Source organism: Bufo gargarizans, chromosome 4 (genome assembly GCF_014858855.1).
Source record: "Bufo gargarizans isolate SCDJY-AF-19 chromosome 4, ASM1485885v1, whole genome shotgun sequence".
Taxonomy (NCBI): domain Eukaryota; kingdom Metazoa; phylum Chordata; class Amphibia; order Anura; family Bufonidae; genus Bufo; species Bufo gargarizans.
In genome coordinates this window covers 426,519,725-426,533,582 of record NC_058083.1, presented here as the reverse complement: position 1 = coordinate 426,533,582, position 13,858 = coordinate 426,519,725, and the positions used below count along the sequence as shown (strand labels likewise).

The following is a 13,858-nucleotide window of genomic DNA, read 5'->3' as shown; positions in this document are numbered from 1 at the left end:
CGAAGAAAGGGTTAACAGCAAACCAAACCCAATATTTATTACCCTGATTCTGTAGTTTACAGAAACATACCATTGGTGATCATAGACTGCTGTACGGGCACACAGCAGGGCGCAGAAGAAAAGGAGCGCCATGTGGTTTTAGGAGGGCAGATTTCACTGGGATAATTTTTATATACAGGTCCTTCTAAAAAAATTAGCATATTGTGATAAAGTTCATTATTTTCTGTAATGTACTGATAAACATTAGACTTTCATAGATTTTAGATTCATTATACACCAACTGAAGTAGTTCAAGCCTTTTATTGTTTTAATATTGATGATTCTGGCATACAGCTCATGAAAACCCAAAATTCCTATCTAAAAAAATTAGCATATTTCATCCGATTAATAAAAGAAAAGTGTTTTTAATACAAAAAAAGTCAACCTTCAAATAATTATGTTCAGTTATGCACTCAATACTTGGTCGGGAATCCTGCTCAGAATTCATCAGTTTTGCCTCCATTCAGTCTCCATCCTACTCTGTAGTCTCCAGAGCAGAATGGTGACTGAACGGAGGCAAACTGATGCATTCTGAGTGGATCCTTTTCCATTCAGAATGCGTTAGGGCAAAACTGATCCATTTGGACCGCTTGTGAGAGCCCTGAACGGATCTCAGAAACATAAAGCCAAAACGTTAGTGTGAAAATAGCCTTAAAATGCAATTTTTAGAATTCTATCAGGGTAGCCTCTATCATGAAATCTCTCATGTAGATCACAGGATTGATCAAGAAATGTCTGCATATTGCAGCAATTACTTCTGAGGCGGAGATACTGTCCTTTTGGTCAGGGCCGTATTTAACAAGACGCAAAAGGGGCAGCTGCCCCGGGCCAGGTTGCTTTATCTATCTTGCCAAATGTAATTGCCTCTTTGATTATGTAGGCAAAACAAAAAGAGACTTTAAACTGAGAATGAGAGATTATAATGATATTCTCAATAAAAAAAAGAAATACGAGTGGCAAGACATATTCATCTGGTACTCAACTGCCATAAAATTCATAGGCATACAATCTATACCCCAGAACCGAATAGGTGGTAACTGGGATAAACGTATTTTGCAAGCAGAATGCTAATTTTTTGGACTAAGACGTGACTCTCCCAAGAATCCCTCTTTATCAAACGAGGTCTAAATTTATTTTTCCACTTATGCTAGTCCATCTATACCTGTTCACTGGAGTCAGAAAACACCAGAGACCGTATACTTGCAAAACCGTCCTTATCCCACCCGATCTGTATGTCTGTACAGCATGCATTGTATCATTAATATCAATCAGATTACATATTAAGAATCTGATCTCCTTTTCATATATAGAGCCTCTATTCCCTTATAATACATCTATTGTCTTAATCATTAAAACTCACATTCCAGTTGAACTATTTGACTCAAGATTTTGCATGTAGAATTGACTCGTAGTTCATTCATTCAAACATCAAATGTCCTGCACGCACAAATTCTTGACAGCTGGGGACGCGCATCAAGTTCTCTGTGGCTACTAACTCCTTCAGACATCACTATCAACACGAGACAGGGAAGTATAGGGAAGGTGTGTTTTGTAGCTGATTCACCCCTCCCCCCACTCCTGATTGGCTGGCGATGCGGACAAGCCCCTAAGAGTTTTTAATGTATAAGGAAGGTGCTGGCATTGGATTTTTGCCACTGCCACTTTACGGCCTCACCCTGTCGCTCTTCTCCCTGACGACCCAGCATTATGGCAAAACACATTGGCGGGAGGGGTAGAGAATAGGAGAGGACCAGATAGCTCAGGCCCGAGGCTCCAGATGGCTGGGGTTCACTCTTTTCAGATTGGATGCTCCAACTACTGCCATGCCAGGGACAATTCCTACCTACACTATGAAGCATTAGGTAAAGCATACTCAGAATACTTGGTGGCAGATACAGGCAGAACCTGAGAAGTCTATAATGCCATTATCAGTATCCTAACACCAAGCAGAGGATTATGGTCTAGAGTACCTGCCAGAACTTTTTATACATTTGATGAACCCCAGCACTAACACCTCTTTATGCCTGAGCATTCTCCTCAGTTTATAAGCACCTTCTCAACTTTATCTTTTAATGTGGAAATTAAAAGTTAGGTTGTAATTTCTCATATTGTAAAAAAAAAATACAGGTTTTTAAAATAATATATGCATTATATTGCGTTATATTGTATATATTATGGGGAATTTATTTGTGTGTATAAGAGACGGGTAGGTGACTGTATGTGTGAATGGTGTATATACTTCATTAGTATGTATCTAGCTCCTTTTCTCTTACTCTGATTCTCAAAGATAAGATGAAGGTATTTGAGTATCCTGTACCTCTTACATATGCTGATTGGTAGAGAACAAAAGGCACCCAAAATGTATGAATAAGGGTGACATGTCATAAAATGGTAAAATAACTGGTTGACCAAGATTTTGTTTCTGGGAAAGCCCACTCTTGGATAACAGATATGGGATATTGACAAGGAGGGAGCTTGATAGCTTTCAAGGGATAAAAGATTTTGGTGCATGGGAGCTGGAAGGAAGGTGGGGAAGATGGAAGGAATAGAGAACCGGAGGGGGCAGAGAAGCAGAGAAGAGACAAGCATTGGAGGCCCATGTGTGGTAACTATTGTGACGAACCCCGCACCTCGCAGCCCTGCCTGACATCAACTACGTAGAGCTCACGAAAAACGGTTTTGTCATTAGTTACCAAGACGTGATGGTATGCCCTCCCTGGGAGCACGTCAGGTAAGCTTGGTACAGTTTACACAGACACTTCCTGTCCCCCAGGCACAGGGAGGCATGGTGAGTGAGAAAGGGTGGTCACGTGACCTCCGGCGTGACTCCACACTCGCTCACAACCCTGACAAGCTGAGAGAGCCTTTTCACTGCCCCAGTGAAACATAGCTCTGCCATAGCTCTGTCACCAGTTCCTCGTTTGATATAAGCCCGGTCCGCTAACTGGATTATATAGGGTGAGAAACCAAGCCACAGTAGCGTATAACTATGCCAAAGCACAGACGTGGGAATTCATGGACCGAGATGCAAGGGCAGCACTAAATTAAATTATATATTTAATTGCCTTAAGGGAGCAGTAGACAATACACAATATACACAGAGAATATATACAGTGGTCGGATGCGAAAATAAAATACAGGTGGTATGATACAAGCAGAGTTAAGCATAGCAAGAGTCAGTTACTCGATGGATGAGTAGTCCTTTGGGTCATGATGAATTCTGTGTTGCTGTAATCCTTGGCTGTAGTCACATGGGGGCAGTGATGTCAGCAGTTTGTCCATGGTCAAAGACCCACAAAACTCATTATGGCCCATAGCTGCATACTGGAAGGTCACAAGTAGATGAGACCAAACATGGCGCCGTTATAAGGTTCCTGCTGGGAGATCTCTGTATCCCCTCTTCCTGGCATCTGACCCTCAAACTACGACCAGGGGCATGTTTGTCTTGGCCCCAGGGTCACAGATATGTAACTGGCTAATGCCTGTGATGGATGGGAAATTCATAATTCCTTATGAACTCCCAGTTCCATGATGTCTGATGGATTATTTTATTCTGATAACCAACTCAACCCCCCCAGCAGCATTTATCCTGCCAGAGAGGTTTGAGTTGCCATTGTGGTTGAGTGAGGGGTGAGCTGCAAACATGTGGTCAGCTTTGAAGCCAGGCCCCCTGTGGAGTTTGCTCCCTCTGCTAGCTGACAGCAAATGGTTAGAATTAGATCATGGCAGGAATTAGATCATAACTCCACGTTCCTCACAACTATAAACTGTAAGGAATTTTAGTGTTGAGTTAAAGTAGCATTATATTTTATCCTGGAATTGTAAGTAATTGTAATTATTGTTATGTGTATAAGTCTCTCCAGTTGTAATATCTCTATATGTAATATCTATTTTTGTTCGACTGCAACTCCATATATACGCATCAATAATAACTGCAATATGAATTTTCCACATTATACAATATACCTTTTTTTTCCTCTAACTCTTGTGTCTCATTTATTGCATTCAACCTTCGAATCAGACCCAGTAAGAGGGTGTATTATATATAGTATATATTTATATATAATAATTTCTTATATTAGGGTCCTAGACGCTCTGTTAATTAACATTCACCGATCTCCTTCACATTATGGGGAGGAGCAATCGCTAATGCCATCACTCGTCCCCATACAGAATCTTTATTTGCAAGCAGCAGAGCGAGAGTGATTATACAGCACAATCTGCCATTGGCAAACAATGATTTTTTTTAACCTGCTTAAAAAGTGTGATTGCCCAATGAATGAGTGTTTGCTCATTCATTGGGTAATCAGTGGCACTTTTAAACAGGCAGATCATTGCTAACAAGCATTCCTACGAACACTTGTTAACGATGATCTGGCTGACTATCTCCAGGTCTGATACAGCCCTTAGGGCTCTTTCACATCTGCGTTATAGTCTTCCGGCATAGAGTTCCGTTGTCGGGGCTCTATGCCGGAAGAATACTGATCAGGATTTTCCTAATGCATTCTGAATGGACAGTCCATCCTTCAGGATGCATCAGGATGTCTTCAGTTCCGGAACAGAACGTTTTTTGGCCGCAGCAAATAGTGCAGCATGCTGCGCTTTTTGCTCCGGCCAAAAATCCGGAACACTTGCCGCAAGCCCGGATTCGGAATGAATGCCCATTGAAAGGCATTGATCCGGATCCGGCCTTAAGCTAAACGTCGTTTCGGCGCATTGCCGGATGCGACGTTTAGCTTTTTCTCAATGGTTACCATGGCTGCCGGGACGCTAAAGTCCTGGCAGCCATGGTAAAGTGCAGTGGGGAGCGGGGAGCAGCATACTTACCATCCGTGCGGCTCCCGGGGCGCACCAGAGTGACGTCAGGGCGCCCCAAGCGCATGGATCACGTGATCGATAATGGAAGTGTTGGATTCAGCACGTAACTAAAACTAATGGAGCTGAACAGACTCTATTGACTATAATAGGGTCTGCTCTGTCATTTGTCCGAATTTGTGATTGAGGTTGCACGTCTAAACACACAAATACACAGAACCAAGATCACTACATAATTACAACACTGGAACTGAACATTGTAAATAAATAGAGCACCAGCATGAAGCCCATGTGTCAAATACAGAACCAGAACCAAGTTCACTACATGACTACAGAGCTAGAACCAAGCCTATAAGTCAAATACAGCACAGGAACAAAGTTCACTACATAAATAAAGCATCAGAACCAAGTTTATAAGTCAAAAACAGCACCAGAATCAAGTTCACTGCATAAAAACAGCACCAGCACCAAGCCCATAAGACAGATACAGCACCAGAACCAAGCCCATGCCATAAAAACTGTGTCAGAATTAACATCAGTACATAAATACCCCACCAAAACCAAGCACAGTACATATATACATAATTTTATATTTTTTCATTTTTAGAAGTCCATTTTTAGAACCTCTACCTCTTATCCTTCATTTTTATCGTACTCCCATACAAATAAACACGTATATACTTTTTACTAACATATCTGTGTACACTGTTTTCTTAGCATAACTGATAGATGTAGAGTGCCGGTTTTTCAATATACATTTACATATATACATAACCAGATTAGTCAGGTTAGCCTTTGTCATATAAGCTTGGACAGCGTGAAACTTTAGCTCCCAGTATGACCTGTACAGAAGTAAAAGGTATGCTGGAAGTTGTTTCACAAAACAGAATGCTACCAGCCAGGGGCGTTGCTAGGTTAAAAAATTTGGGGCCTGGGCCTCTAATGTTTTCTCCCAGGCCCCGAATGTCTTGCCTGCCTGCAAGATAGAACTGTATTGCCATCCTGGACGGCAATACAATTGAATCTAATGCACTGGAAGAGCTGAAGGACCTGTGATGAAATCACAGGTCATGTGACCAGTAAAACAGACAGTGGTTGAGAAGGACTTGCGTGATGTCACTATCATGTGAGCAGTGCAGGAGAGGACAGCAGTGAAGAGGAGAAGTCGTGGGGGAAGAAGCTGAGGTGAGGTCTGTACATGATTAGAGGTAAGTGAAGGGAGAGGCAGAGCAATGCCGGGAGTTTTGGTTATTTAACTGGGACTGTATGTTAGGGCTGAAGAGAGGGATGTTATTTACATGGAACTGTGTGTTGGTGGTGGCTGGGGAGGGGGTCACGTTATTCACATGGGACTGTATGTAGATGGTGGCTGTAGGAGGGAGTGATGTTATTTACATGGGACTGTATGTCGGAGGGGCTGGGTTAGGGAGTGATGTTATTTGCATGGGGCTGTATGTTGATGGCGGCTGTGGGAGGGGGTAATGTTATTTTCATGGGACTGAATGTTGGAGGGGCAGGGTGATGTTATTTACATGGGACTGTATGTTTAAGGTGGCTGTTGGAGGGGATTATGTTATTTACATGGGACTGTATGTCAGAGGGGGCTGGGGAGGCAATTATGTTATTTACATGGGACTGCATGTTGATGGCGGCTGTGGGAGTGATGTTATTTACATGAGACTGAATGTTACAGGGGTCTGAAGGAGTGATGTTATTTACATGGGACAGAATGTTGAGGGGGCAATGTTATTTACATGGGACTGTATGTTGAAGGTGGCTCGTGGGTGGGAATTATGTTATGTACATGGGACTGAATGTTGAGGGGGTGATGTTTACATGGGATTGCATGTTGGAGGCGGCTGTGGATGGGGTGACAGTATTTACTTGTATGTTGAAGGCAGCTGGGGAGCAAGTGATGTTATTTACATGGGACTGTATTTTGGAGGTGGCTGTATATAGAGAGGGATGTTATTTACATGGGACTGTATATTGAAGGGGGCTGGAGAGATGATGTGATGTTATTTACATGGGACTCTATGGTGGAGGGAGGGAAATAGGTTTATATAAAATGGGACAATATATTAAAGGGGCTAAAGGGAGAGGAGTGATGTTATTTACATGGGACTGTATTTTGGAGGGGGCAGGAGAGATGGTGTGATGTTATTTGCATGTTACTATATTGTGGAGGGATTAATATAACTACAGGGGGCACTGCAGGGGGCATTATAAATACTGAGGACACTTCAGGGTGACCATTATAACAGTAGGGGGCAGTATAAAAACTGGGTGCACTGTGGGGGTATTATAAATCCAGGGGACATTATAGGCGTTCTTATTACTACTGGGGGCTCTTAGGAGGGACTTATAGATGCACCTTATTACTACTGAGGGGTCTTATTACCACTGGGGGAACATAGGGGGCCTTATTTCTACTGGGGACTCTGTGAGGGTATTATTAATACTGGAGGGCTCTTCTACTAATTGGAGCACTCCTGGGGGACTGCAGGGGGCAGTATTACTAATGGGGGCATTCTTGGGGAGCATTATCACTGTTGTGGGCAATGTAGGAGGCAGTATTACTAATGAGGGCATTCTAGAAGGGAATTACTATTGGTGGGACTATGAGGAGCACTATTACTATGGGGGGCACTATTATTTCTTCAGGATAGTATTTGGGGTATTGGGGGGCACAGCGAGCAGCAGGATAACACTGTGAGGACTCCAGGTTGGGGGATGATGATAGAAAAGTGAGGAAGCTAAGATATCTGTGTGTCACACTCTGCAGAGACGAGGCGCGTCTGAAAGAAGTTGTTCGGACCAAATGGAGAAGATGATGCCAGAAAAGATCTACATCGGAGGAGACGTCACCTGGGAGGCACTGAATGTGACAGGTATGTGCTGCTCTGCTGTATAGCAAGTACAGCTGAATGCGGTGTGTTGGGGGGGGGCGACTTAGAGAACTGTGTCATATTTATTGGGGTTTTGGCCCTGGATCTTTTGAGACCCTAGCAACGTCCCTGCTACCAGCACAGTGTCCCTAATGGCAGTTCCATATGCTCTGTGCCATATGCTCCATGTCCCTTGTATGTAGTGTCACATGCTCTGTGAAACAAATATATAGTGCCTCAAGTTCTGTACCCCGAATATATATCTATACCGTACAGACCAAAAGTTTGGACACACCTTCTCATTCAAAGAGGTTTCTTTATTTTCATGACTATGAAAATTGTAGATTCACACTGAAGGCATCAAAACTATGAATTAACACATGTGGAATTATATACATGACAAAAAAGTGTGAAACAACAGAAAATATGTCATATTCTAGGTTCTTCAAAGTAGCCACCTTTTGCTTTGATTACTGCTTTGCACACTCTTAGCATTCTCTTGATGAGCTTCAAGAGGTAGTCACCTGAAATCGTCTTCCAACAGTCTTGAAGGAGTTCCCAGACATGCTTAGCACTTGTTGGCCCTTTTGCCTTCACTCTGCGGTCCAGCTCACCCCAAACCATCTCGATTGGGTTCAGGTCCGATGACTGTGGAGGCCAGGTCATCTGGCGCAGCACCCCATCACTCTCCTTCCTGGTCAAATAGCCCTTACACAGCCTGGAGGTGTGTTTGGGGTCATTGTCCTGTTGAAAAATAAATGATGGTCCAACTAAACGCAAACCGGATGGAATAGCATGCCGCTGCAAGATGCTGTGGTAGCCATGCTGGTTTAGTATGCCTTCAATTTTGAATAAATCCCCAACAGTGTCACCAGCAAAGCACCCCCACACCATCACACCTCCTCCTCCATGCTTCACGGTGGCAACCAAGCATGTAGAGTCCATCCGTTGTGCGTCGCACAAAGACACGGTGGTTGGAACCAAAGATCTCAAATTTGGACTCATCAGACCAAAGCAAAGATTTCCACTGGTCTAATGTCCATTCCTTGTGTTATTTAGCCCAAACAAGTCTCTTCTGCTTGTTGCCTGTCCTTAGCAGTGGTTTCCTAGCAGATGTTCTACCATGAAGGCCTGATTCACACAGTCTCCTCTTAACAGTTGTTCTAGAGATGTGTCTGCTGCTAGAACTCTGTGTGACATTGACCTGGTCTCTAATCTGAGCTGCTGTTAACCTGCGATTTCTGAGGCTGGTGACTCGGATGAACTTATCCTCCGCAGCAGAGGTGACTCTTGGTCTTCCTTTGCTGGGGCGGTCCGCATGTGAGCCAGTTTCTTTGTAGCGCTTGATGGTTTTTGTGACTGCACTTGGGAACACTTTCAAAGTTTTCCCAATTTTTCAGACTGACTGACCTTCATTTCTTAAAGTAATGATGGCCACTCGTTTTTCTTTACTTAGCTGCTTTTTTCTTGCCATAATACAAATTCTAACAGTCTATTCAGTAGGACTATCAGCTGTGTATCCACCTGACTTCTCCACAACGCAACTGATGGTCCCAGGCAAGAAATCCCACTTATTAAACCTGACTGCACACCTGTGAAGTGAAAACCATTTCAGGTGACTACCTCTTGAAGCTCATCAAGAGAATGCCAAGAGTGTGCAAAGCAGTAATCAAAGCAAAAGGTGGCTACTTTGAAGAACCTAGAATATGACATATTTTCAGTTGTTTCACACTTTATTGTTATGTATATAATTCCACATGTGTTAATTCATAGTTTTGATGCCTTCAGTGAGATTCTACAATTTTCATAGTCATGAAAATAAAGAAAACTCTTTGAATGAGACGGTGTGTCCAAACTTTTGGTCTGTACTGTATTTGAAAATTGAAATTAGGGTCTAAATGTGACAGTTATCCTTTAAAATGCACACTGAATAATCCAGATGTTGGATAATGCCAAAAAATTGTGTTTTTTCAAAGCCAGAAAATTATTAACATTTTTAAAACTTATTTGTAACAATTACAGATGCAGCAAGGGCTGCAATATTAAGTATTTGGAAAAAAAGTTTTTTTTTTTAATAACAGAATATGAAAGCTGTATATAACGCTTGAATTTCACACGTGCAGATCTGTAAAATAGTGTATTTTGCAAAAAAAAGGGTGTTTGTAAAAGCCCAGAAAATTGTGTCTGTATTTCTAGCTTAAATTGCACACTGACTAATCCTGCAAATGCACCAGATGTTGTATATTGCCAAAAAAGGGTGTTTTTTTTTAAACCAGATTATTAGTGCAATGTTTCAAGCTTGGATTTGAATGTCACAAAAGCTCAGATGCATTGCTGGTGCACTGAGCTTGCATAAAATGACCGCCGCCGCCCACCTAACTAACAGACGAATAAAAGTTATTTTTTTCTGTCACTGGGCTCGAGGCAGGGTAAAAAGATTGTGCACTGCACCCATACAACTAAATGTATGTAGATTGCTGAGTTATATTCGAGTTCTGATCACAGATTCTGTCCTATTCTCTCCCTGAAATCATCAGCAGCATCCTCTCCATACACTAGTAAGAGCAGAATGATGTGCAGCGCTACAATACTCCAGCTTATATAGAGGCTGGGTCACATGCTGCACTGGCCAATCACAGCCATGCCATTAGTAGGCATGGCTGTGATGGCTTCTAAGGTTACACAGTTAAACGCTTGTTGATTGGCTGCTCTGCAGGCTTTCAAAAAGCACTGAGAAATCGCCGAACAACGAACCCTAACCCAAACTTTTACTGAAATGTTCGGGTTCGGGTCTGGTGTCCAAAATTTCGGTACGAACCCGAACTTTACAGTTCGGGTTCGCTCAACCCTAATGTTTATATATTTTTTTATTACTTATGTATTTATTTTTATTCTAAGAAAAGGGGGGTGATTTAAATTTGTATATTCTTACATTTTTTATGTATTTTTTTACATTTTCTTTTACTTTTTTATGTTTTTGTAGCTAGTATTGGAGGCTACCACATTCACTATTTTTTTTCTTTAGTATTACCATATTGCATACAGCAGCATGTTAATATGTGAACTGCTGATTTCCCCTTCTGGCCAACATTAGAATTGCAGCTCTAATAAGCTGGGTCTCTTCAGAAAGACGACCCAGCCTATTACAGTGAATTGTGGCCAATGGGGATGCCGGTATTAACCTGGTCGTGGTCATCAGCTGTGGGCTGCCTGCCATGGTGCTGGCTGCTCCAGCACTTGAGCACCATGTTTACATATCGCTTCAGTGGCGTGCATGTTTTTTCAATATAGCACAAGCTGTGATATCCTTTTTATTACAGTCAGTCAATTAATCAAATTAAAATGTAACTTTTATTTGAAATGTTAAAAAAAGAAAGATGATCTGAGTAATAGAATCTCATGATATAAAAATGATGCTGAATTATAATAGACAGCACACCAACATGATTTTCAAGTATGCTTGTTTATCAATTCATTTCATTCATCAGAATAGCAACAATTCCCTTCTAGTGGGAAGCCCTTTCTCAAGCATGTCTGATTCGCAACGTCAGCCAATCTCCATCTGATGAGTACGTCAGACCTGCTTGAGAAAGGGCTCCCTACTAGAAGCACCCGAAACATTGCTATTATGATGTCTATGAATGAATGAAATGAATTGATAAACAAGCATACTTGAAAATCATGTTGGTGTGCTGTCTATTATAATTCTGCATCATTTTTATATCATGAGATTCTATTACACAGATCATCTTTCTATTTTTTAGCATTTCAAATAAAAGTTACATTTTAATTAGATTAATTGACTGACTGTAAGAAAAAGGATATCACAGCTTATCAGCACCTCAGCACAGGTCACAGAGCATGCCTACAAAAATCTCTCATAGAAGTCAATGGGGTCAGGTACTATTCACTGAGCCTCAGGTTGGTATAAATGCTCTAACAAGACAGTAAGTTTTAACATATTTTAGGCCTAATGGCAGGTATGAAAAGTGCAGGATTTTTTAAATATAGAGACATGCAAAAATGTAACAAAAAAAATTCTGATCACAAATTCACTTGAAGAGTCCTACTACAGAATTCAACTATGTTACTACATGATTTCTAATGTAGGTGTTTTATTTTTATTTTTTATGTAGCACCAACTTACTTTTTCTATGGCGGAAAATTACTTTGAGTTCCTGCTATGATCAGTTTCATAGAAAGCAAAGAGAATATACTGCCTCGAAATGTAGCAGAATTTGTGAATATTCAAAATATTCAAGCTTGTTCTATAAAAGGGGCTTATTGTATATGCCTATATGATGAATTCATACTTTTGAAGATTTTAATTAATAAAATGCATACCATCAGATTTCCAATTACTGATTGTATGTGTTAGAAAAAGTGCATTACTTATGGTTTTAAAGAAGGACATTTTGAAAGCAAAAGTAGACAGTGACTATGCAGTTTATATATACATCAAAGACAGAGTGCATACCATTATTTGGATCACCAATATGGATTATTGAGGCAAGGTTTAAACAAAAATTATGATGGAATGTACACATTTCTATGGGAGATCATCATAATGCTTAATTATATATATATATATATATATATATATATATATATATATATATATATATAATATGCTATATATGCTCCATCGTAATGTTTTACAGGATCCCTCATAAGTGTTTATTTTTAGCTGTACAGAAAAAAAAAAATCATACTAGTAAAAATGACAAAAGTAAATTCAGCCTTATTTGCAATCCATGCTCTCTGAGTAGTTTTGAAAAGAAAACATCGATGTGGAAGATTAATTTTCTTTGCACTTGTTCATTTCAATTATCATTCAGAATGATATCTACAGTATATGTATATAGTGAAACCATATAGTGGCAGCTTCCTGACACTGGTTTCTAAAATTAAATTTCCTGTCTACCAATTTCCTGAAGCCCTTCTCAGTGTTTTACCCGATTTTGGGTCGAGCTGTTATGTTGATAGATCTAAATATTTTAGGTGCTAACTAAAACAATTGCAACACAGCTCTGAAAACATAATTCTCTTATTTATTTTTATGGTAATAAGATCTTAACTTACCTTTGGGTAAACTGTTTTGCTTTGTGCTTGTTCTTGTCTCTCTTGAAATCAGGAGCAAACAGACGTTGCTTCACATATTATATCAGCAGTTGCATAACTACTGTTACTCATTAACTCAATGAAGTGGGCCCCACTCTGTTCAGAATGTTCTGTGACCACTTGCTGTTATTTATTTTTGTATGGCCACCAACATTGCCCACCTGGGCTCATGTCCGAAGACAGAACAAAAGCGTTTCATCATTTGTTGAACTCTTTGTTTCATTTTAACACAGTATGACCCAAAATGAAACAAACAACTGTAACTTATTATGTTATTAGAAAAGCAGGGGGCTTAGATCAAATCTGTTCCCAATTTAGTAGCTTAGGTTTAGTTTGTGTTAAATTGTTCTTATAATGTACAATAGATTATTGCAAAACACATGTAATTGATTTCCTGACAAAGCTATACAAAGTCTCATGATGTTACATCATGTCAGAAGGGAATAAATTACAAATATTTAACCATGCAATGATAGCCAAAACTAAGAAATTCCATCCAAATCCTGAACATTCAGGTTTGAAGGCAGTTTTTGTCCAAGTCATACACATGGGTGCCCAGCAAACTGAGGTTTTTAGATATGTTTGAATGCTGCTTGAAGACTGTGGTCACTGGGGAATTTTCCCTACTAACAAAGTAGTATTTTTTCATTTTTTCTAACCCCTTTAAATAGATTGTTCAGGATTTTGATATCATTAGCCTGTCCTCAGAATAGGCCATCAATACTTGATTGTTAGAGGCCTGACACCCCGCACTCCCGCCACTGTATTGTGGTAGCTCTGTCCATTGTGTAGTGGATCGAACTGGTAAGTACAGTACTGCTCCCAATTCCCTCAGATCCCTCTGTTCAGGAGTGATGTACTCTGCTACCTCTATCAGTCACATTAAAGGGAGTGGCAGGGTTCATACATGATAACTCCTCTGGAATAGGGGGTTTTCATCTAGTAATCAAATTTTTGACGTAACACTATAGACACAAAGTTTTTTTTTTTTTTTT

The 13,858-nt window shown here is 40.5% G+C and overlaps 1 protein-coding gene across 1 annotated transcript in view; it reads right to left on the bottom strand.

Moving 5' to 3' along the window:
* AGT (angiotensinogen) overlaps window positions 1-12,963 on the bottom strand; it is a 68,972-nt gene extending 56,009 nt beyond the window's left edge. Inside the window, exon 1 of the mRNA XM_044292279.1 lies at window positions 12,825-12,963. The gene's annotated coding sequence lies outside the window, so the exon portion shown is untranslated. The remainder of the gene's footprint in view (window positions 1-12,824) is intronic.
* Between the last annotated feature and the right edge of the window lie 895 nt (window positions 12,964-13,858).